The sequence below is a fragment of the Carica papaya genome, chromosome 9 (assembly GCF_054855325.1).
Source record: "Carica papaya isolate Zhongbai chromosome 9, ASM5485532v1, whole genome shotgun sequence".
NCBI classification, from domain to species: domain Eukaryota; kingdom Viridiplantae; phylum Streptophyta; class Magnoliopsida; order Brassicales; family Caricaceae; genus Carica; species Carica papaya.
This window is the reverse complement of record NC_142317.1, coordinates 12,147,586-12,174,466: the sequence shown is the minus strand read 5'-3', so window position 1 is coordinate 12,174,466 and position 26,881 is coordinate 12,147,586. Positions and strand designations below refer to the sequence as shown.

Here is a 26,881-nt window from a genome sequence, read left to right as displayed (position 1 = left end):
TCTCGACAGCTCAAAGTTCATGAGCAGAACTACCCTACCCACGACCTGGAACTGACAGCCATTATCTTTGTCGTGAAGATATGGCGACATTACCTGTATGGTCAGACTTTTGAAACCTACACTGACCATAAGAGTCTCAAATGCATCTTTTCGCAACAGGAGTTAAACATGAGGTAAAGACACTGAATGGATCTTCTGAAGGATTATGATTGTCAGATCATTTATCACCCCGGGAGAGGGAATGTAGTCATCGATGCTCTAAGTTGACAGGAGCCTACTGTACTGGCCCAAACCATGGCCTCCAGTTGGAAGATGATAGACACTGTACAATCACTTTGCCTTAACTATTACGGCAAGGCACCTACTTTTCCCAGATCCAAGCCCTACCAGATCTTTCATGAAGATCTAGGAAGCACAGGCCATGGACCCATAACTCATCAAGAACCTGGGTAAGTTTACTTCGGACAAATCTCCTAATTTTAGGATCTTTGATGACAGATTATTCAGATTTCAGAACCAAATTTGGGTCCCCGAAGCTATACGTACAAATGTACTCAAAACCGCCCATGCTTCCAAGTTATCTATTCATCCCAAAAATATCAAGATGTACTGGGACTTGGAACAAAAATATTGGTAGTCAGGAATGAAGAAGGATATAGTTGACTACGTCTTTTGATGCCTTACTTGTCAATGAATAAAGGTAGAACATTTGAAACTCGGTGGCTTACTACAGCGTCTTCCAATCCCTGAGTGGAAATGGGAGCACATGACTATGAATTTTATCACCGGATGGACTAGGACCTACTCTGGTTGAAATGCCATTTGGGTCATTATGGATAGGTTGACCAAGACTGCCAATTTCCTGCCTATTCGAACCATAGTCTCTACTAGTAAGTTAGCCAATCTATATGTTGATGAGATTGTTTGACTTTATGATGTTCCCTCATCCATTGTATTCGACCACGACCCCTGGTTCACTTCTCACTTTTGAGACAGCTGCCAAGAAGCTTTGAGGTCTGGGTTGTACTTCAGCACCACTTATCATTCCCAAACGAATGGTCAGTCGGAGTGTACGATCTAGACATTAGAAGACATATTACGTGCTTGTGTTCTCAACTTTGGTGATAATTGGTATGAATATCTTCCTCATTGTGAATTCGCTTATAATAATAGTTACCATCAAACATCAGTATGGCCTTGTATGAAGGTTTGTATGGAAGGCCTTATCGTTCTCCTACTTGCTGGAGTGAAGTCGGGAACTACTGCCACTTAGGACCAAACTTCATTTAAGAGATCACAGAGAAGGTCGCAATCATCCGCAAGAATTTGGTAACTTTCCAAAGCCACCAAAAAAGCTACATCGATAATCGTAGGTGAGCCTTAGAGTTTGCCGTGGGAGATGAAGTTTTCCTAAAAGTCTACACCTACAAAGGCAAGATGCGGTTTGAAAAGAGACGGAAGTTGAGCCCTTGTTATGCGGGACCTTTTTCGATCATCGAGCGCATTGGACCTGTGGCCTACTGCCTCACTTTATCCCGGGAGTTCGTGGGTTTGCATGATGTTTTTCATGTCTCGATGCTCAAGAAGTACCACCCTTATCCTTCTCATATTATTCCTCGTGATGAAGTACAGATACAAGCCAATATGACCTATAAGGAGGTTCGTGTGGAAATTCTCGGGTGGACTGATAAGGTCTTACGTAACAAGATGATTTCCATGGTGAAGGTACGTTGGAAGCATCAGACCCCGGAAGAAGCGATGTGGGAGTTGGAGGACGAAATAAGGAAAAAGTATTCAAACTTATTCGAGACAAATTTGGGGACAAAATTTTTTATGTGGGAGGGATGTAACACCCCGCCTATCACTGTGCTAAAATGATTTAGAAACTCTATTTATTCAAGTATTTGGCCGCCTTAAACTTAAATTAATTTACGTTGTTTAACATTTCTCGAGATTCGTAATTTTGATATATTTTTATTTTTATTTATTTTATTAATTTTGTTTTTATTTTATTTTATTTTAAATTATTTTAATTTATGTCAAATAAAAATTTAGAAAAAAATTGAAAAACAACGAAACGAGAGAAAACCTACTCGCGGGAAAAATTCGGTGAGAAAGTAGTTTGCCGACGTGGGTACTAGGCACTATGTGTGTGCGCATGAGTGGCCGTGGGGTGTGCGCACAGTGTGCATGTCCCATCCGCACGCTAGCATACACGGGACATGCGCACAGCACACACGTTCCCTCCACACACCTGCATGCATGCACAGGACGTACACACAGCGCACACGTCCCCTCCGTTCGGAATGAAAACTGTTGTTGTAGGAAAATTCTACGAAAGGCAATTGTCTATCCCTACTACCTCCAAAATTCGTAATTCATGCTCTCAACATGTCTTCTAGTGTCTGTATAATTCTTTCATATTGCCCATCAATTTAAGGGTGAAAAATAGTACTGCAAGAAAGACAAGAACTAAGAGCATCCTGAAAACTAGACCAGAATTTGGAAGTAAATCGAGAGTCTTGATAAGAAACAATAGATATTGGGATATCATAAAGACGAACAATCTCTCGAATATACAAATTGGCTAATCGATTAGAAAATTAGTTGTCTTTATAGCCAAGAAGTGTGCTGACTTAGTCAATTAGTCGAGAATTATCCAGATAGCATTATGAGCAGAGCTAGTCATTGGTGAACCAACAATGAAATCCATGGTCACATGCTCCCATTACCACCCAAGAATAGGGAGAGACTGAAGTAACCCACCAGGACGCTGGTGTTTACGGATAGGCCCTTTACGCCTGGGGCCTACTTGCAGTAGGGCTGCGTGCACGACACCTAGTGTGCCAAGGCCCTATGCGTGTGGCAGCAGACCTATGCGCCTACAGTGCGCCATCCGAGCACTGCCACCTCGGGCAGTGCACCGCCACTACCTTGGATGATGTGCAGCCTCCGTTAGGGGAGGAAATTTTCCTCCCTTATTTTTCGTCCCAAGAATCTTTTTCTCCTCACTCTTCACCAGATTTCACCACTTGGCGCAAATTCAATTGTTTTGAAATTTTATAAATTGCCCTTCCACTTCCCTTCCTCTCCACACTTCCATTTCTTCCATTTTCAAAGGTTTAGAGAGACAGAGATAGTAAATTAGCGAGAGAAGAAGAAAAATAAAGAAAAACGTTGAAGAAGAAAACATCAAGGTTTCGGTAAGGAACCTAGTATTATTTTCAACGTCATAAGAAGTATTTTTAGATAAATAAATTTAATATGATTATTATTTTACCTATTTTGTATGCCTCTATATTCAAATGAGTTGAATTGTTATGATTTTTAAGCATGCTATATGGTTTACTGACACTTGATGAATTTGCATATAATATATGTAAAATTTAGTCCGTGATAGTAATAGAAAAAAAAAAGAAGAAAAAAAAAAGAAAAAGTGGAATGAAGTTTATATGGTCCGAAGTGTATCTGTATTGACATGCATATTGCATCAAATGTCTCGTTAGACTTTTTATATATGAGGAATATCTGTTCCCTTTGTCCTCTGAGGTATCTATTTCTCCATTCCCTATCTGATCTGGAAAGACGTAAGAGAACTGCTCCTAGTGGATGACAGTGTGCCCTCTGACGAGAGTGGTATCGCAATATCTGTAGGGGTCACCTGTGACTAAATAATGTCGTGACTATAGATATATGTTAGGACCACTATGATTCGTATGGCTGTAGTCATAAATCGTACCATAGTTTGGCCAGCTAGAAGTGGGCCTGAGCAAATTGCTGTATCTTTATATGATCTGGTCATTCTACTTGGGTAGTTGAAAATTTGTATCTACCCTCAGAGATGGAAGTTTGTAACAACTTTGCGAAGTATGATACAAGAAATTTGTTCATTTCATGATTTATTTGATTTTCTCTATTATTTGGCATGATATACATTTGATTTTATATGCTAACGTACTATTTTGATATTTAAATAAATACTATTTTGATATTCAAATAAATAATTTTTCCCAATGATGAGTTAGGTCAACAAGGAAGCTAAATGCTAAGATAAAATAATAAACTTTTGACAATTTTCTATGTTAATTTAATATTATTTTCCTTACTAACCATATGAAACTCACTCTTTTCATCTCCCCTCCCCCCCCCCCTAGATGAGGAAAAAAATGAGGAACTGCAGGCAGACCTACCCTTGGAAGTCTATGAGAATCCCGTAGATCAACAAGTCTGAGTGCGTGTCTGTTTTCGCACTCTGATGAATTATAGTAGCATAGTTAAAGAAATGACCCTTATGTTTTGTATTTTGTAGCCACTTCCGGCCTCAGTATATGTATGTATTTGAAACATTATATATACTTGTAAGGGATTTATTAAGGTTTGATTTCGCAGCATAAATTTTATCATGCATTCGTTATTTTAAATCTATATCTGACACCCATTAGCCTTAATTAGCACCTAAGGTGTCACATGACTAATTATGTCATCAATACTTACCATTGAGTCACGTCAGGGTCCTCTCTTACTTTATGAAATCAATTTTATTTATTAAAGAAACCATCAAATCCATCATATCATATTCACAACAATCAAATCAAATCATGTAACAATAGAGAAAATCAAATAAATCATGAAATAATAGGATTTTCATATCATGCTTCGCAAAGTAATTTCGACCATCTACTAAGGGCAAATATGGAAATTTTGACTACCATTGTGGAATAACCAGATCAGATATATATAATGATAATTTGCTCACAGCACATTTCTAGCTTGTCAAACTATAGTACGATCTATGATCACGACCGTACCAATTACAGTGGTCTTATCAGATATTCTATTACCACGACAGTACTAAGCCAAAGGTGACCCCTAACAGACATTTGCGTCACTGCTCTCGTCAGAGTGTACGCCATCATTCACAAAGATCAGTCCTCTCAAATCTTTCCAGACCAGATGGGGGAGGAAAAAATAAAAACCCCTTAGAGATAAAACACCTAATAAGACATTTGATGCATTATGCATGTCAATAAAGATACATTTATTTTTTGGACCATTTTAGGCTCATTCCCCCTTTTTTTTATACATATATATTTCAAAAAATTATCACCAGATTCATATTATTTAATTTACATACAAATTATCAAGTACCTATAAAATCACATAACATGCTTAATCAAAAACAAATCATTTTATTGGAACTATTAAACATAAATCATGCAAAATATAAAACTCAAATTTCGTAATTTTGATTTCTAAAAATATTCCTTAAGATGTTTTAAGAAATATTAAATTCCTTACCGAAATCTTGAAGTTTTCTTACACTGTTCTTCTTCTTCTCATCTCCTTCTCTCTCTAGATCACTCCCTCTCTCTCTAAACTCTTGGATGATGGAAGAAAGAGATCCCTATTTATAGAAAATGGAGACCGTTAGATTTGCACTAAGTGGTAAAATTTTGTGAAGAGAGAAAAAGTTGAATGGAAGATGAGTGATTTGATGCGACGGACAAAAAATGAAGGAAAAATCCTCTAACTACTGGTGGCTCTCAATCAAAGGCAGTGGTGACACACCGCCCAAGACAGTGCCCAAGGGGCAGTGTCACATTGCCTGAGGTAGTAGTGCGCCTCCCCAAGTCGGCTGCGCGTTGCAAGCCTATCCGTACAGGGCTACTGTGCAAACGACGCATGCACAGGCCGCACGAGGCTTGGTCCTATTTGCGCACAATGTGACGCGTGTGGACTGGTCTGTTGTGCGCGATGGGACCCACGCGCAGACCGATCTCGCACCCGACGCTAACGGGACATGCGCACATCTTATGCTAGCTACGTGCGCGCGCACGTGCACAACATGCGATGCCTGCGTGGGCGATCCTATCCTACGTGCGTTTTCCTGCTTTTTTTTTTCCTCCTGAAAATTATTTAAAAATAAATAAAATAAATTAATAGTAATAATAAATAAATAAAAATTGAAATAAAATTAAAATTACGAATTTAAATCATGAAATATGATATAAAATTACGAGATAAATTTAAATGAGTTGAAGTAGCCTTAAAATCTGAATAAATAGGAGTTTCCAGATATAAATTTAGCGCGATTGTGAGTGGTGTGTTACATAATTCAACCTAACTCTACTGTGTTTTCCCATTTCCCCCTCTCATGTTCTTTCCAAAACCGTACCTGTCCCTCTAAGCACTCCTAACCATCCATTTACCATTTTTCCTTTTTAAATTCAGGCATCCAATATCCATTTCAATTTTTTTTAGTAATTTAACCATTTTAATTTAATAATACAACCAATATAATTCATATATATAACATACATTAGGTAAGAAAAAGTAACATCAACAACACAATCAATCAGGAAAGCATCCTTTTATTTAACCAAAACATCATGAACCCACATACACACATAATTTCATTCAAAACCATATCGATTTTCATTTTTTGTTCAAAATACACCTTGTTGATGCATATAAAAAACTCATTAAAAGTGATGAAGGGAGTACTGCAATTCCTACCTTAACCATAATGCGGTATCATACTAAATCCAATGATTAAGACCGAATCACAATTTCGATCGATGTTACCTACACAAATCTACAAATAATTATTACCAAAGATCCTATAACTAAAAATCAAATACAAGAAACTAATGGTTATCGTTAATGGACATTTGGGTTTTTTAAAGAAACCCTATCAGCTCATCTTATGGAAGTGGAGCTCGTATTCGTATCTTTTGTGGTAACGAAAGGAGATGCAGGTTACAACATCCGATTTTCTCCATTGTCACACACACCAACCCGCAATCAAGTCACGTATCCCAACACGACTGGTTGCCTTCGAACACCCACACCACTGTCCTAACACGATGATTTTAGTGTCATACACATCAGAAGTCTGCTGATTCGGCACCCTTGGTGCCCATAGCACCACCATGCACCGCACTCATTCACTCACATATTTATCTCGTATCTAAATAATACACTCTATATTTATACATGTATTAATATATTCATAATAACTTTACCTATGTATATACACACATTATTACATTTACACATCCATAGTTTTATAAAGGCATCACAATTATACGCTTCATACAATCCTATATATATATAATCACCTACATACATACATGTGTAGTATAATGTATAGTTACTAATTTACTCTATATGGAGATTTATCTGTCAAATATCTAGATTTGAAGATATGATGAGTCCGATTGGTTCCTGATGGACAGATGGTGCAATTCCATCCTCTAAGGTATCATATCAGAGCCAGGTTATACTGTAACCTATTTGTTTAGATTTTACATTTCCATTTTAATTCTGGTTAGACTTAGGAAGTACTACTACAAAATACGATTGATTGAAAAAAATTAAATTATTTTCACACTGGGGAAGCATTCTCTCCAAGGATTTCTCTTAGCATTTGCTAAGCAAAACGGATACCGATTTTTTATCAAGCTTGGTTGGCTTCTTAACGAAATCCGACCACCTTAATCACCAAAACTTATCACATCTATTTTATTCGATAAGATTACAGGATACTAGGACTGAAACAAAAGTCTAGGTTTGCAGAGTGGTTCAAGTGGACAGTCCTATACACAATCTAGGGTGGTACTCTCATTCTCCTAGAATTTTAGATAATATCTAGATGGATGTCCTAAATTTTTCAAAATCTTGGATATTCTAAAGAACCTATGGCTCATGTATAAGAGATGTTTCTGGACCTTAATGTTCTGATACAACTGTGACATCCTGACCATAGTACCAAGGAGTAAGGCGTCAACCATTAATATCACGATAAAGCGACCAGGAAATTATTATCAAATGCAGTGGACTACATCCCTTGAAATAAAATCATGAGTGAAATCATATTACATGAGACAATTTAAACTACAAAAATTTAAAACAAAAAGTTACTTTAATATCTACCACCTCAATTCTATCCCAAAGCTAAGGAACTCTCCTCACACCTCATCTGGCTGCTGATCCTATTCGGGTTCTTTAACCTGAAAAGAAAGCCTAAATTGGGGTGAGTTCCGGTCAACTCAGTAAGAATAGTAGCACTAGCGTGCCAAAATTAATATTTTAAGAGTCCTTTCTAATACATTCAGTAAAAAACAATTATAATGCAATTCATTCTATTACGAAAAAAAATTTAACAACATAATCACTCAATGCCATATAATTCACAATACTATTACTTGTTTATGTTTCCTAATAACTATGTCCTGTCTTTTAACATTTCAATATGCTATAACAAATTCCAAATTCAATCAATCACATGCAATCCTCCAACACACACACACTCGGGACTAACTCTGACTCACATTATTTTTAAGTCTTTTAGTGTTGATTTATATCTTTAATTAGGTTTCCAATCCTACACATGCAATCCCTACCATCTATTTCCAATGAGGCAATACGGACACCAATTAACTCTGGATGGGTGCACAATCAATAACAATAATAATATATTTCTCGTAAAATCATGCAATCACACTATCTCTCCTGTTGTCATCCCACAAGGTCACTCCGGCCACCATCATTCATGCCCATGGGCCATAAAGCATGTGTGACTTCCCAAGTGCTAATTAAGCCACATGGGTGTCAGATACAGATTCAAAATAATGAGTGCATGATAAAATTTATGCAGTAGAATGAAACCATAACAAATTCCTTATAAAAATATATAATGTTCCAAATACATATATAAACTGAGGCTACAAGTGGCTACAAAATATAAAACATAAGGGTCACTTCTTTCACTATGTTATTGGTTTCATCAGAGTGTGAGAACAGTCATGTACTCAGACTTGTAAACTCACAGACTTCCAAGGGTAGGTCAGCCTGCGGTTCCTCACTTTCTTCCTCATCTGGAGGGGCATGAAAAGAGTGAGTTCGATATTTTCAGTAAGGAAAACAGTATTAAATTAACGTCATAAGATTTCAAAAGTTAGTTATTTCATCTTACAATTTAAATTCCTTGCTTACCTATCTCAGATTATGAAAAATAATTTATTTGTTAAAAAAATGATACGTTAATACAAACAATCAAATATACATCATGCCAGATAATAGAGAAAATCAAATAAATCATTAAATGTTCAAATTTTTGTGCCATGCTTCGTAAAGTTGTTACAAACTTTCATCTTTAAGGATAGATACAGATTTCTAACTACCCAAGTGGAATGATTGTATCAGATACAGACACAATAATTTACGAAGTACCCACTATCAGCTGGCCAAACAATGATATAATCTATGACCACGACCGTAAAAACTATAGTGGTCCTAATAGATATTTATAGTCACGAAATTACTTAGCCACAGATGACCCCTACAGATAATGCAATATCACTCACGTCAGAGGGCACACAGTCATCCACTAGGAGCAATCCTCTTATGTCTGTTCAGACCAGATAGGGGAGGGAGAAATAGATACCCCGTAGGGCAGGGGAAACATATACCCCTCAGAGATAAAAAGTCTAACGAGGTACTTGATGCAATATGCATGTTAATATAGATACACTTCGGACCATACAGACTTCATTCCATTTTTCTCTTTTTTTTCTTTTCTTTTATACTTTTTACTTTTACCGATTACATATTACATTTATTACATGCAAATTCATCAAGTATCAGCAATTCACATAGCATGCTTGAAAACAAGAACAATTCGACTCATCTAAACATAGAAGCATACAAAATCACAATCATATTAAATTAGCTTATCTCAAAATACTCCTTAAAATGTCAAAAGAGATACTAGATTCCTTACCAAAACTTTGATATTTTCTCCCTCACCGTTCTCTTTTCTTTCTCTTATTCTCTCACTAATTTACTATCTCTTTTTCTCTCTCTTTAAACCTTTAAAAAATGGAAGAAATGGAAGTGTGGTGAGGAAGGGAAGGGGAGGGCAATTTATAAACTTTTGAAACTGTTGGATTCACGCCAAGTGGCAAAATTTAGTGAAGAGAGAGGAGAAAAACATGTTTGGCAAGAAAAATGAGGGAGGAGGGCCTCCTCCACTGGCAGCGATTGTGCACTGCTCGAGGTGGCAATGCTCCAGCCAGCACGCGCGCAGGGCCGAGACGAGCTAGGCGCCGCACGGACGGCGCACACACAGTGTGCGATGCTTGTCCGTGCGTGAGGTGATGTGGCCACTATGCGTGTGTCCTGTGTGTGCGGAGGGGACGTGCCCCGCTGTGCGCACGTCCCATGCGTGTTGGTGTGTAGATGGGACATGCGCACTGTGCGCACACCCCGTGGCCACTGTGCCGGCATGCCCGCATGCACAGTGCCTAACACCCACATGGGCAAACTGCCCTCTCGAGGGATTTTTCCCACAGGCAATTTTTTTAGTTTCACTGCTTTCTGATTTTTTTTCTAAATTTTTCTTTTAATAAAATAATTTAAAATACATAAAGTAATTTAAAATAAAATAAAAATTAAATAAAAATTAATAAAAATAAAATAAATCAAAATTACATAGGTACGAATAAATAGAGTTTCCAAATTATTTTAAGACAGTGATGGGCAGGGTGGTACAGTATGACTATCAATCAATACAGATTCTCAAGAAAAACTGTATCACAGTTCCAACACGAAACCCTATAACCTAGTGGCTCCAACCAATAACAAGGAAATCATATGGATCGAATTTACAAGACCACTTGATGAGTTAAGTTTTATTAGACACTTAACTCATTATCTTTTAAGACACAACCCCTAAGCTATCGTAGACCTAATTTAATTTATATCTACTTTTTTTCCCCATTTCCCCCTCTCATTATAAAACCTTACATGTCCCTCTGAGCACTCCTAACCATCCATTTACGATTTTCCCTATTTGATTCACGCATTCCATTTCCATTTTAATTCTTTAGTAATTTAACCATTTTAATTTAATAATACAACCAATACAATTCATATATATAACATACATCATATAAGAATAAATAACATCAATAATAAAATCAATGAAGAAAGCATCCTTTGATTTAACCAAAATATCATGAACCCACACACACACCTAAGTTCATTCAAAACTATATCAATTTTTATTTTTTGTTCAAAATATACCTTTTAGATGCATATAGAAAACTCATTAAAAGTGATCAAGGGAGTACTGCAATTCTTACCTTAACCATAGCTTGTTATCATACTAAATCCAAAGATTTAGCTCAAATCGCAATTCCCGATTGATGTCCCCTAAACAAATCTATAAATAATTATTAATATCCTATGACAAAAAATCAAATCTAAGAAACTAGTGTTTATCATTAATCGGAGGTCATAACCTCACTTTATGAAAGCGGAGCCAGTATTCGTATCTTTTGTTGTAATAGAAGGAGACGCAGGTTATGACCTCCGATTTTCTCTACTATCACACACACCAACCTACCACCAAGTCTCGTATCCTAACATGACCAGCTGCCTCCAAACACCCACACCACCATCTAACATGGCAGTTTTGGCATCACACACATTAGAAGTCTATGGATACGTCACCCTTGGCACCACTACTCGTCGCATTCACTCACTCTCATACTTATCTTGTATTCAAAGAATACACTCTATATTTACATACATATTAATATATTCATAACTTTACTTATGTATATACACACATTATTGCATTTAGACATCCATAGTTTCTTAAAGGCATTGCAATTATACACTTTATACAATCCTACATATATATATATAATCACCTACATACATACATGTGCAGTATAAACACACACATTATACTTATACTCACTAATTCACTCTATATGCAGATTTATTTATCTATAATTATACACTTATACACGAACACACACACACACATACATGCACCGTTTAAATATATATATATATATATATATACATACTTTCCTAGTTGCAAAATCTACAAACACATGTATTCATACATACACATAAGCTTAAATATGCACATAAAACATACACATACTTAAATTTTCTGTATACATATTTTTTATACATCTCCATACTCACGTTGTTATACATATATAGATATCATGTAGTAACCTATATATATACATATTACCATATATATATATATAACCACGTATATGCAAACATGGTGTACATTTAATATCTATAAACATGCATGTAAATGCATATGGAGCATTTTCGGCATATACCTACTGATATGCATACATATGTTTTTATATATATTTTGGTGTAGACACACACACACACACACACACATATATTATAGATACGCGCAACCCATACATAAATTTTCCTGCACACAACCACCTACACATATTTATAGATACATACACGCATAATACTGTATATACCACACACCCAGAATCTACATATATATTAAACTCTCATTTATAACCATACACATATATATGTTCACACAGGTTCATTTATTTACAATTACATTCATACAAACACCCCTTATCCATGTATATATATATATTTATACAAATACCTATATGTCTTCAAGTGTACATATTTATATATATATATATTCGCATACCTACATATACATAATAGTAAATTTTTATACATGCAATCTCGCATACACATGTATCCAACCATATAACTTTTCTAAACATACAAATATGCCTACATATATCTAATACATGCTGCATACACATAGTTATATAAACACATATATACATACATAAAATATATTGAAAATGTGACATCCCAATACCTAGTGAGGTTAAAGGGCGTCTAATAATAGAAAAAATATGAGTATATAAAAATAAACAAATATATATACAACAAAAAATATTATCCCTTACAAAAAATTTAAGTTTCAAATTTTACATCCGATGCCAAAAAGTTGGTTACCAAAATACATATATACACAAAAGTTTATGAAAAGCCATTTCTTCCATTATAAGAGTGTTTCATCAGAGTTCAGACAGATAATGCACTCAAAATCCTCCTAAAGATCCATGAACGGATCTAAACGAGCTTAAATGAGCAACTCAGCAAGCGAATCATCACTTCCATAATCTAAGGGGGGACATAGATTGAGGTGAGCTCCAAATAACTCAGTAAAAAAAATAGTATATAAACTACACTATTAAGGTTTTCAAATGTTATTTATTTCAAAGCAAATCATTATCATAAAATCATTTGACTTACCTCTTGGACTTGTCGTACAACATGTTCTTTTAAAATATTGAAAAAGTGTTACTTTTCTATTAAACCAAATAAAAAACATCGATATTTAAATTACAACAGGAAGTAAAGATAGCCTAGTGTAACATAAAAGAGTCAATAATACAACAAGCCATTGTAATATAAACTAGTTAAACCAACTAAAAGCATAGCAATGTCATGACGAAACAATGATAAACATATTCCTTTCAAGAGAAATTTTTAAAGCGTAGGAAATCAATCAACTATTCTAGCCATGTCATCAAATGTTTAAATTTTATTTATGTCTTTTACAGATCTTCATGTAAAACTGTTCTAACTTATATTAGCTTAGGGCAGAAGGGATTCCCAACTACCACTGTGAAAGAGCAAACAGATTCATTTCAATATCAGATATTTTAGAGATAAACTAATCACCATGGTCGTACTTTGCCACTGTAGCCCCTACAGAATAGATAAGACTAATGACCACAATCGCACTTCGCCATTGTGGCCACTATAGATCAATCACGAATCCATTCTCGTTAAAGGGAATATCAGTACCATTCATAAGGGGTGGTTCACTGATAGATTGAAATACAAATACAGATATAGAAATAGAAACCCCCTAGTGATAATGGTCAAATAGATTTTTAATTCTTTTCTCTTTTCTTACTAATTTCAATTTATAAATAATCATGAATTTAGAACTCGGTGGGGGTCTAATAAACATATCCCAACCTAAGTAGGCCTTTATACTCAGATTTTGCCATCGGGTCATCCTCTTGAGCTTAGCCTTAATAAAATAACCCTCTCCACTATCACTTAGGGTAAAACAGAGGGACAAATCTGCACATATTCAAATATCATCGAGGTACGATTAAACATGCATTATTGTTTTTAAGGAAAACTAGCCACACATATATCCATTCATATCATATAGCTGCTAAACAAGATTTAATTTCATGCATCAAGACAAATCAATAATCATAAATTAATTATCTAGAAATTTGCTAGTAAATGTACAAGAAAATACTAAAAAATTCCTTACCGAAATCTTTAATGATTTTTGAAGTCCTATGGAAAAAGGATGGATAGGATTGCTCGGTGACTCATGAACCAAAGAAAAAATCCTAACTCCCGGTCTCCCACACAAATTTTCCCTAAATTTTCTCTAAATATTGAGGAAGAAGGAATGTTGAAGTGAAAGGGATGTGGAAGGTCCTTTAAATAGATTTTTTGGGCGAACGGGAGCACTCAGATTGCATAGGCGATCAATGATTGTCGGTCGGCCAAGTGGCCGACTTGCCACCACATGCAGCGTGCATGCGTGCCACGTGGTGGCCATGCAGCCCCAGCTAGGTTGACATGATGGACATATGAGATAGTCTGTCTGTTAGTCTGTCACAACAAGTGACTGTGCATAGAGTCGTGGGCCCTGTAGGTTAACAACACAGCCTTTGCATCGCACAGGCATGTGTTTGCGCTATCACATCTGCGTAGTGTCAACCCTGTGTACATAGCTGGCTCATGGGCATAGGCACATGGATGCGCACGCGCGTGGGCTCGCTGGCTCGCAAATCATTCTTGCAGGTTCGCGAGGTATTTCTGCACAATTTTTTTTCCATTTTACATTTCCTTTCATTTTTCCTAAAATTTTTAAATAATTTTAGTGCAAAATAATTAAAAATAAAAATAAATAATAAAATAATATTCTTAAAAATTAAAAGTTAAGATAAGGCCCAGTGAAATAAATTATGAATACTGACTAAAATTTAAAATTAACATCAAAGACCGCAACACACTAAAACATGAAGTTTAAAAATACACCATTTGAACGCATAGGTTTTTGGGTTTTATATCTTCCCCACCTTACAAAAAATATGGTCCTCCAAATTTGAAAAAATGTTTTTAAAACAACTCGGGATACTTGTTCTGCATTTCATCTTCCAACTCACACGTAACTTCATCTAGAGTGTGATGTTGTCATAACACCTTGACCATTAAAATCCTCACGTTCCGTATAACCTTCTCCATTGAATCAATTATCTCAATAAGGTATTCTACATAAGGCATGTCTTAACGGACAAGAGTTTGCTGATGCCGGATGATGTGAGAAGGATCATGGTGATACCTCATGGGCATGGAGACATGAAAAACATCATGTAGGCCAGTAAATTCAAGAGGCAAAGCAATACAATATGAAATGGGGCCTACACGCTCTAAAATCTCAAAAGACCTAACAAAACAAGGACTCAACTTTCCTCTCTTCTCAACCCATATTTTTCCCTTATATAGAAAGACTGCGAGGAATACATGGTCCCCAACAACAAATTCTAGAGCCCTCCTTCTATTGTCAGCATAATTCTTTTAATGACTCCGAGCGATAATGAGGTTCTTACGGATGAAGACAACTTTGTCAATAATCTCTTAAACGTAATTTGTTCCAAGGAGATGCTTATTCCCAATTTCATTCTAATAGGTTGGGGATCGACATGGCCTACTATATAGAGCTTTATATGGAGCCATATTAATATTAGAGTGATAGTTGTTATTGCACACAAGCTTGACAAGGGAGAGATATTGATCCCAATTGCCACTAATATCTAGTACACATGCACACAACATATCCTCTAGCGTCTAAATGCTTTATTCAGACTATCCATTAGTTTGTGGAAGGTAACCAGCGCTGAAGTAAAGGCTGGGGCTAAGAGCCTCTTAGAAACTTTCCAAAAAGGAGAAGTAAAACGAGGATCCCTATCTAAAACACCAAAAGCTAGGACACCTTAGAGTTTGACAATCTCCCCAACATACAACATGGCTAGTTTACTGGTTGAATGAGTAGTCTTAACTATAAGAAAATGGGCATATTTGGTCAATTTATCCATAATGACCTAAATAACATTATGATATGAACTAGTCCTTGGCAAACCTATGACAAAATCCATAGTCACATGCTCTAATTTTCATTTTAGGATGGGGAGATCTTGCAGAAGGCCACTAGGTCTCTGATGCTCTGCCTTGATCGTTGGGCAGGTGAGACATTGGGAGACAAATTCAATAGTATCCTTCTTCATACCTGGCCACCAGAAATGGCAACTAAAATCTCGATACATCTTTGTACTTATAGGATGGATAGACAACTTAAATGCATGGGCCTCCTTCAGAACCTCAAATCTGAGCTCGAGATCGCTAAGTACCCATATTCGATCTTGAAACCTATACAATCCATCATTAATTATTCTGAAGTCACGAGGTTCCTCGAATGCAAACTTGTTTTTGTGTTTTAAAATTTCAGGATATGCAGACTTAACTTCCAAAATTCTCATGAAGAGAATGGGTGATGCGAAAAGGTTAGGGGAGGATTGAATCTACTTCTAAAACCCACTCAATACATGCAATATTGAAATAATAACCACCTAGAATAAAACCCCTCCCTCTAATTGAATCTGCAATCCTAAAAGGAAAACAAAAAACAAAGACTAAGAAAATAAAATAAGGAAAGAAAAAACGTAATGGACTTACCGATAAGTTGATGCTTGCTCCTTGGCTCAACAAGAGTTCTGAAGACTCCTACTTCTCGAAAAACTTGAAGAAACTAATTTTAGCAAAAATACTAAAAGAAAGAAAGCCAAAGCTCTCAAGAAATTGACTCAAATTTATTCTCAAAGATGTGTTTTATATCTTAGGGGCAATGGTCTATTTATAGCATTTCCCGGATAATCTAGATGAGCACAAAAGTCTTGAGATAAATAATAAAATATTAACCTAGATAATATTCTATTTTAATCCAAGATAAATACAAAATAAAATAATTATCCTATCCCAAATAAATTAATTAAATAACCCAAAGGGATAGAGTTATAATATTTAATTTAAATTCATATTTATTCCATGAGAAATTTATAAAGAAATATGTGAAAAATAATTTTAACACATGGTGTAACACCTCGCCCATCACTGTGCTAAAATAATTTAGAAACTCTATTTATTCAGGCCTTTGGCCACCTTAAACTTAATTTAATTTACGTTGTTTAACATTTTTCGAGATTCGTAATTGTAATATATTTTTATTTTTATTTATTTTATTAATTTTATTTTTATTAATTTTTATTTTTATTTTATTTTATTTTAAATTATTTTAAATTATTTTAAATTATTTTGAAAGGAAAAATTTAGGAAAAAAATCAAAAAATGGCAAAACGGGAGAAAACCTACTCAAGGCAAAAATCTCGCGAGAAAGGAGTTTGACCATGCGAGTACTGGGCACTATGCATGCATGCATTGGCGCACAGTCACCATGGGGCGTGCAGACAACGTGCACATCCCATTCGCATGCAAGCACGCACACAGGCACGAGACATGCGCACAGCTCTCACGACCCATCCACGCGCACATCCTGTCACGTGCAGGCGGGCCGTCTGCGCATCACTTTGTGGAGAGACTGGCACTGCACACTGTGCGTGCACCATCCCCGCAGTAGGCTTGTGTGGATAGGCCGTGTGCACCTAGGGCTTGCGCACACGGCACCCAGTGCGTCAAGGCCCTGCGCGCGCAGCAGCAGGCTTGTGCGCCTACAAGCTAGCCTGCAGCGCACTGGCCAGGCACTGCCACCTTGGGCAGTGCCCCACGCTACCTTGGTTGACGCACCGCCGCTGTCGGTGGAGGAAATTTTCCACCCTCGTTTTTCATGCCAAGAATCTTTTTCTCCTCTCTCTTCACCGAATTTGCCACTTAGCGCGAATCTAACAATTCTAAAATTCTATAAATTGCCATTCCCCTTCCCTTCCTCTCTACACCTCCATTTCTTCCATTCAAAGGTTTAGAGAGAGAGAGATAGTAAATTAGTGAGAGAAGAAGAGAAAGAAAGGAAAACAGTAAAGAAGAAAAGATCAAGGTTTCGATAAGGAATTTAGTATTACTTTTGACATCCTAAGAAGTATTTTTAGATAAATAAATTTAATATAATTATTATTTTGCTTATTTTGTAAGCCTCTGTATTCAAATGAGTCGAATTATTCTGATTTTCAAGTATGATATGTGGTTTACTGACACTTCATGAATTTGCATGTTATATATATAAAATGTAGTTCGTAATAGTAAAAGTAAAAAGAAAGGAAAAGAAAAATAAAAAGAAAAAAGTAGAATGAAGCCTGTAAGGTCCAAAATGTATATGTATTGACATGCATAATGTATCAAGTGTCTCATTAGACTTTTTATCTTTGAGAGGTATATGTTTCTCCCTCCCCTATCTGGTTTGCAAAGACGCAAGAGGACTGTTTCTAGTCGATGATGGCGTGCCCTCTAACGAGAGTGGTATCGCACTATCTGTAGGGGTCGCCCGTGGCTAAGTAATGTCGTGATTATAGATATTTATTAGGACCACTATGGTTGGTACAGCCATGATCATAGATCGTAGCATAATTTGGCCAGTTGGAAGTGGGCCTAAATAAATTGTCGTATCTGTATCTGATCCAGTCATTCCACTTGGGTAGTTAAAAATCTGTATCTGCCCTCAGAGATGAAAGTTTGTAACGACTTCGCGAAGCATGATACAAAAAATCTGTGCATCTCATGATTTATTTGATTTTTCTCTATTATTTGGCATGATATATGTATATTTGATTTTCTGTGCTAACGTACTATTTTGATATTCAAATAAATAATTTTTTCTAATGATGAGTTAGGTAAACGAGGAAGCTAAACGATAAGATAAAATAATAAACTTTTGAAATCTTATGATGTTAATTTAATATTATTTTCCTTACTGAGCATATGGAATTCACTCTTTCCAGCCCTCCCTCCCCCCCAGATAAGGAAGAAAATGAGGAATCACAGGCAGACCTATCCTTGGAAGTCTGTGAGGATCCCGTGAATTTATAAGTCTGAGTGCATGTCTATTCCCACACTCTAATGAATTCTAGTAGCATAGTGAAAGAAATGACCCTTATGTTTTATATTTTGTAACTATTTTCAGCCTTAGTTTATCTATATATTTGGAAGATTATATATATTTGTTAGAGATTTATTAAGGTTTGATTTCACTGCATAAATTTTATCATGCACTCGTTATTTTGAATCTATATCTAACACCCATTTGCCTTAATTAGCACTTAGGATGTTACACATAGGTTTTAAAAAGTGGGTCCCAAACCTTTTTTAAAGGATTTTAAAATAACAAAATAATTTAAATAATTTAGGAGAAAATAGGGACAAGTCGATTTGGGCTACCCGAATGCGCCAAGTCGGCCGGTCCGTGAGGGTTGCACGAGAGAAAGCTCGCAGGGGTCGCAGGCTGGGTTTAGGCCCGTTGGGCCATCGGTGGGTTTTTCTGCATGGGGCGTACGTTCGACCTCTTGGGCCTACGTGTGTGGCTGATTTCACATGTGAGGCCTACAGGTCTTTTGGGCATATGCCGGTGAGGTTGTTGCTCAGCCTGAACCTGTATGCATGCAGGATTTGCAGCGCATATGCATTTAGTGTGCGCATGTGGGCCATCTTCCTTGGGTGTGGTCTGCCCACGGGTGCGACATCCTTGTGTCGTGGCCCATTTTAGCCATAAGGCCTTGAGGCCTTATCGACTTGGGCCCAATGCTTGAACTTCCTTCTAATTCTTTTAGCCCATAATCTTACTTGGACCTTAAGCCTTCTGGCTTGGATAAATTTGGTCCATCTCTTAGAATAATTCCAATTAGGAAAATAGTTAGGGATGAAATTACTTTCCTATTCTGGGCATTCCCGTTTAAGAAACCGGAACTTACTTTCCTATTTGAGTGAGGACCTGCTGGATTCCTTTTAATGCAGATTGGCATCCTTGACACCAAATTTGGGCTATCCAATATCACATCATCCCCCCTTTCTTCAAAAAGATTCATCCTCGAATCTGGACCTTCATCATCAAGGAAACGATTTGTGATTACAGGAGGAAACACGTCATACCTCCTAACATGTTCGCTTTGTTGTTGATGCATGTCACGACTTGATTCATAATTCCTTCAGGATTTAGATCAAATCTTCGTAGCCCACTCGCCATAGTAATTATCTGTAAGAGAAAAATAGGATGACTATGCAAAGAATAGTTAAAATCAAAATGAATCTCCCAATAGGTAAGTACAATCGTACTTCCCTTTTCACAAGAAATATTCCTTAACATTTTGTCTTTATCTTCAGGCAACTCCCTTGTTCTTTCTCTTAGTTTTTCTTGCAATGGACCATCTTTAGATGTCTGCTGGGCATCCTTTATGCTCAATAGGCCATTGACTTTCTCTGCAACCTTCTTTCTCTCTTATACCCTTCTTGAATATTCATCAAAAGACTGTTTAATTTTGACCTAATCTTCATGTGCCTCTTTTGGTGATAAAGGGGTAAGGACATGATTCAGACCGTCCTTACGTAATGAATGTCGATTGGTGTGACTGTAATGTTGTACTTGTCTATCAAACTGCCAAGGTCTCCCAAGTATCAGACGACTAGCATGCATAGGTACAATATCACAACATACCTCATTGTGATATTTTTTTATGGAGAACGGTACCATGACTTACTCGATAACTTTGACTTTGCACACTCATTCAACCACTGTAACTGATAGCGATTTGGATGCTTGATGCATGTCAACCTTGCTCTTTCCACGAATAGAGTGCTTGCTACATTAGCACCACTACCACTATCAATGATCATTCCACATATCTTATCATTGACAAGACATCGCATGTGGAAAATGTTCTCCCTCTATTCATTGTCTTCACTCTTAACTTGCATGTTGAGAGCTCTTCGAACAACAAGGACATTACTCCTAAGTGGAGTATCTTTGAATGATTGAGACATAGTATAGTACCTTTAAGAAAGGTTAATGAAAAGAATATATTCTCTCCCTCACCTTCGCTCGTGTTTAACTCGTAATCCCTCAATTGATAGTTTTGTCTGTCGAGTTGAGTGTCCAAAATTAGAATCGCTTGAACCAGCACGTTAGTCTTTATGACACAATAAAGAACCCTAAAAGATTCTGATTTCTACTGAAGCTCAGAAACAAGCACACAGAAAAAGGAATGGTGTGCTTCTTATGTGTTAAAACCCTAGTAACAATTTGTCGCTTAGCTATGTAATGGAACAAGTGTAAAATAAAGAACAAAATGTAGATCACAAAAAATGACAATTCAGACTAATGCATAGGGATTCAATCAATCCTTATGAATATAATTGATAGGTATATCTTCCTATACTACCCCCAATTTTTTGGTTGTGCTCTATGACTGATCAAGTTTCTTTATGCAACGTTGATGCAGATTACAGAAATGTAATTCAAAAATTAAATGTGGATAGAGTGCGGAATAGAAACAAAAGTTTTCACTCACAACAGTTAGGCAATGTATTTTGCCTTTGATTTCTTAAAGGATTTTTGGTCACCAATTAGGCGGCTATTCTACTTTTATGATGCAAAATGCAAGCAAAGGTGCTAATTGCCTTATGTGGTGCAATTGGAGTATTTTTGGTATTTTGATAATATTTCCTTTTTTTATTTTGAATAATAGTACAAACTACTTGAATTAAATGGATAGATATGAATTCAAGCAGGATGCAATACGAATTAACAATCAAATAAATTTGAATGCTAATTTAAAAACAATATACTATAGCAAATAAAGATAGATTTCGATTTTCTAAGAGCCAAAGCTCTAATACCAGATGATATCAAATTAAGCTTAGGCCTTTTGCTCTGATACCATATCACGTGGGAGGGTCAGGGGAGGATCAAATCTACTCTTGAAACCCACTCAACGCATGCAATATTGAAACAATAACCACCTAAAATAAAATCATTCCCTCTAATTGAATTCGCAATCCTAAAAGGAAAGCCAAAAACAAAGACTAAGAAAATAAAACAAGGAAAGAAAAAACGTCACAAACTTACCTATAAGTTGATCCCCGCTCCTTGGCTCAACAAGACTTCTGAAGACTCATGCTTCTCGAAGAATTTGAAGAAACTAATTTTAGCAAAAATGCTAAAAGAAAGAAAGCCAAAACTCTCAAGAAATTGACTCAAATTTATTCTCAAATGTGTGTTTTACATCCTTGCGCGTGTGATTAACTTTTCTTATAGGGCCCCCAGGTCTCTTGGGCCTGTGCGGGCAGGGCTATTGCCCGGCCTGAACCTGCATGCGTGCTAACCATGCAGCGCATATGCACTTGGTGCACGCATGTGGGCCATCTTCCTCTGGTGTGGGCTGCCGATGGATGCGGCATCCTTGGTTCATGGCCCATCTTGGCTATAAAGCCTTGAAGCCTTCTCTAGTTGGGCCCAAAGCTTGGATTCCTTTTGATTCTTTAAGCCCATCAATCTTACTTGGGCCTTAAGCCTTTTGGCTTGGACAAATTTGGTCCATCTCTTAGAATAATCCCAATTAGGAAAATAGTTAGAGATGAAATTACTTTCCTTTTCTGGGCGTTCCCATTTAAGAAACCATAACTTACTTTTCTATTTGAGTCGGGACCTGCTGGATTCCTCTTTGATGCAAATTGGCATCCTTAACATCAAATTTGGGCTATCCAATATCACATCAGTGGGCTGGATTCTAATTTGTGAAAGGTATGCACCTTTGCTGTAATGATCAAGTAGAGACCTTGAACTATCTCGAGCATCCTCCACTTAAAAACCATCAACTAAGCCAACATGGTTGAGTTCATTCGGCCAATTGGGCATGCTCAAGGACCTCTGTGTAGGTATTTGGTTTCAATATAACCACTTGGTCAAAGATATCCACTCTAAGATCCTTCAGAAAATTTTGAGCCTTTTGGCTCTTAGTGGCTATAATTTTAAGGGCAAATCAAGATAACTGGACAAACCAAGTAGCATACAGGCTAACAATCATTCTTCCCTGACACAATTCTTTGAATTCTTCTTCTTTTTTTCCCTCAAACACAGATTGGGAAAAAGTTCTTGAAAAAAATCCATAAAATGATCCTAAATGGTCAGAGTCGGTAAGGCATCTTTCTTGAGACACCACCAATTTTCGGCCTCTCTATTAAATATAAAAGCTATTAAGGGAATCTTATGTTCTTCGGTGAGTTCCAAGATGAAGAAAAGCTTTTTGATATGCATGATCCATGCTTTCACTGCCATGGGGTCAGGCCCACCATTAAAGTAAGGAAGATTTAGTCTCCTAAATTCTAAGATGTTCTGGGAGATTGTTCGGTCAACTGGATGTTGGTCATTTATAGGAGGTGGCTGATTGGCATTATGGGCATGATTGTGACCCACAATGGTGGTCAAACCTTGAATGGCTCAGAATAGTTTAGTAAACTCAGCTCGGGCTGGAACATCCTGGGTCTCGACTTATTTTACAAGAGGTCTCCCTCAAGTCATTTTGCTTACAAAAGGGAGATAAAGGTTTAGAAACAAAGTTTGTTGGCTAGGTTGAAAAAAGATTATTTCTAATTCTAAGAATTTCTTAATTTTTCTAAATCTACATTTCAGACCTCAGTGTAAGGTATATTCCAAGAATCATGCTCTTCTACAAATTGTGACATTCCGATACCTGATGAGGTAAAAGGGAGTCTTATAACAGAACATATATGAGTGCATAAAAATAAACAAATATATAAGCAATGGAAAATATTATCCCTTACAAAAAATTTGAGTTTCAGATTTTACATTTGAGGCTAAGAAAATGGCTGCAGAAATACATATATACACAAAAGTTTATGGAAAGCCACTTTTTCCATTACGAAAGTTTTTCATTAAAGTGCGGACAGATAATGCACTTGAAATCCTCCTAAAGATCAGTGAACAGATCCAAACAAGTTTCAATGGAAACTCAGTGAATGAATCATCACTTCCATCATCTAGAGGGGGCATGGATTGAGGTGAGTTCTAAATAACTCACTAAGGAAAATAACATTTAAACTACACTAGCAAGGTTTTCAAAGTTATTTATTTGAAAGTATATCATTATCATAAAATCAAGTGACTTACCTCTTGGACTTGTCGTATAACATGTTCTTTTAAAATATTGAGAAACGATTTACTTATCTTTAAAACTAAATTAGAAACATCGGTATTTAAATTACAACAGTAAGTAAAGACTGCACAGTGATACAACAAAGCAATGTAATAGAAATTAGTTAAACTAATTAAAAGCATAACAATGTCATGATGGAATAGTGAAAAACATACTCATTTCAAGAGAAATTTCTAAAGCATGGGAAATCAATCAATTGTTCTAGCCATGTCATTAAGTGTTTAAATTTTATTTACGTCTTTTATAGATCTTCGCGTGAAACCGTTCTAACTTATATAGCTGAAGGCAGAAGGGATCCCCAACTACCACTGTGAATGGGCAAACAAATTCATTTCAATATTAGATATCTCAAAGATAAACTAATGATCAAGACCGTACTTCATGATTGTGGCCCCTACATAATAGATAAGACTAATGACCATGCCGTACTTCATCATTATGGCTCTTATAAAACAAATAAGACTAATAACCACGATCGTACTTTGCCATTGTGGCCCCCTACAGATCAATGGCGAATCAATTCTTGTTAGAGGAAATATTGGTACCATTCACAAGGACTGATTTACCAACAGACTCAGATATAGATATAGATATAGATACAGAAACAAAAACTCCCTAGTGATGGTCAAAATGATTTTTAATTCTTTTCTCTTTTTTTACTAATTTCAATAATCATGAATTTAGAACCTAATGGGGTCAAATCAACATATCCTGGTTTAAGGAGGCGTTTATACTGAGACTTTGCCATCGGATCATCCTCTCGAGCTGAGGCTCAATAAAATAACCATCTCTACTATCACTCAAGGGTAAAACGAAGGACCAAATCCGCACATATATCAAATATCATCGAGGTTTGATTAAACATGCATTATTGTTTTTAAGGAAAGCTACCCACATATATTTATTTGTATCGTATAGCTTATAAACAAGATTTAATTTTATGTATCAAGACAAATTGATAGTAACAAATTAATTATCTAGAACTTTGCTTGAAAATGTATAAGAAAATACTAAGAAATTCCTTATTAAATTTTTAATGCTTTTCGAAGTCCTATGAAAAAAGAATGTAAAGAATTGTGCAACTCGTGAATCGTAAGTAGAAATCCTAACTTCTAGTGTCCCACCCAAATTTTGTCTAAATTTTTTCTAAAAATTAAGGGAGAAAGAAGAAGTGAAAAGGAGGTAAAAGGCCCTTTAAATAGATTTTCTAGGCGAACGAGAGCCATTGGATCACATGGGCAATCAATTCTTGTTGGTCCGCCAAGTGGCCGACTAGCCACCACATGTGGCATGCATGCGCTCCCCGTGGGGGCTGTGCACCCCTAGCTGGGTTGATATCATGGACCAACGGGATAGCCCGTCGGTTAGTTCGTCACAACAAGTGACCATGCACGGAGTCACACGCACTATAGGTTGACAAGAGAGCCTGTACAGCAAGCAAATGCACGCAGGCCGTTTGATGCGACAGCCTGCACAAGCGCGTTGTCAAGTCAATGTGACAGCTAGCACCTGTGTGCAGGCATGCGTGCGCTATCACGTTCAATACATGACAGCCACACACGTTTAGCTTGGATGCAGGTCCGGGTTCACGGGCACACTGGCGCGCTGGCCATTTCTGCGAATCTGCAATGATTTATTTTCCGTTTTACATTTTCTTTCGTTTCCCTTGAAGTTTTCGAATAATTTTAGTGTAAAATAGTTAAAAATAAAAATAAATAATTTTTAAAATTAAAAGTTAAAATAAGGCCAAGCAAAATAAATTTTGAATACTGACTAAAATTTAAAATTAACATCGAAGGCCATAATGCACTAAAACATGAAGTTTAAAAACACGACATTTGAACACAAAGGTTTTGGGGTGTTACAGAAAAGAAATACCAATTCACTCTTACCAGAATTTCAAATAGAAACGAAGTTAGGAAAATCTTTGCAATTTCGAACTCATCATATTTGGGTTCCTTTCTTTTTGTATTTGTGCCATGGTACCCGAAGCAGATCTGAATAAATCTACTAACCGCCATGCACAGAGTCACATTTTTTGCCACACACGCTAGGTCACCACGCCTTTTTCTTTTTATTTTTTTTTCTTCTTCTCTCTCTATCTCTTTCCTCTGCACAACGTTTGCAGATCTCTCTCTTTTCCTTTCGCTGCCATCTTTTTCTTCCTGATCTAGTGCATCGGTGATGTTCCTGCTTCCGCTGCTCTCTCCTCCTTCCTCTCGAATTGTCGTTCTCTGCTCCCTCTCTCACTCTCCTGCTCAAACTCAGCTCTCTCCCTCTCTGCCGATTTCAGCTCCTTTCCAAATGATAGAAAACCCTAAATGGTTTCTTTAGTACCTACTTTCCTAGCCGTTTAGTCACATTAAGACCCAATATGTATGCACACGTGGCAAAATAATCTGGTATGCCTTGCCACCTCATATGTTAAGGTGTCCAACTCTCCTCAAATCACATTTTTGCCCTATTTTAGAAGTTTTTGGTTATTTAGGCCCTTGTTAATTACAGTGGCCCCTAAAATTTTAATTTATAGTCATTTAAGCCCTCAAAATCTTAATCTAATTAATTTAATTTCTAGATTTTGAATTTCTTCATATTTATTTTATTATTTACAACCTTTTAAATTTACATTTAATTAAGAGTGGATATTAAAATCTTCTAAATTTATCTCTTAATTAGAAATTGAAAGATAATTTAAATAACACTTAGGAAAAAATTGGGATATTACAATCTTTCCTCTTTTAGAA

At 36.4% G+C, this 26,881-nt stretch overlaps 1 long non-coding RNA gene across 1 annotated transcript; it reads right to left on the bottom strand.

Moving 5' to 3' along the window:
* Positions 1 to 14,142: 14,142 nt before the first annotated feature.
* On the bottom strand, positions 14,143 to 26,478 carry LOC148239983 (uncharacterized). The gene is made up of 2 exons (XR_015816199.1): positions 26,030 to 26,478; positions 14,143 to 25,760 (listed from the first exon to the last, which is right to left on the bottom strand). It is a non-coding gene; the product is annotated as an uncharacterized LOC148239983 (long non-coding RNA).
* Positions 26,479 to 26,881: the final 403 nt, after the last annotated feature.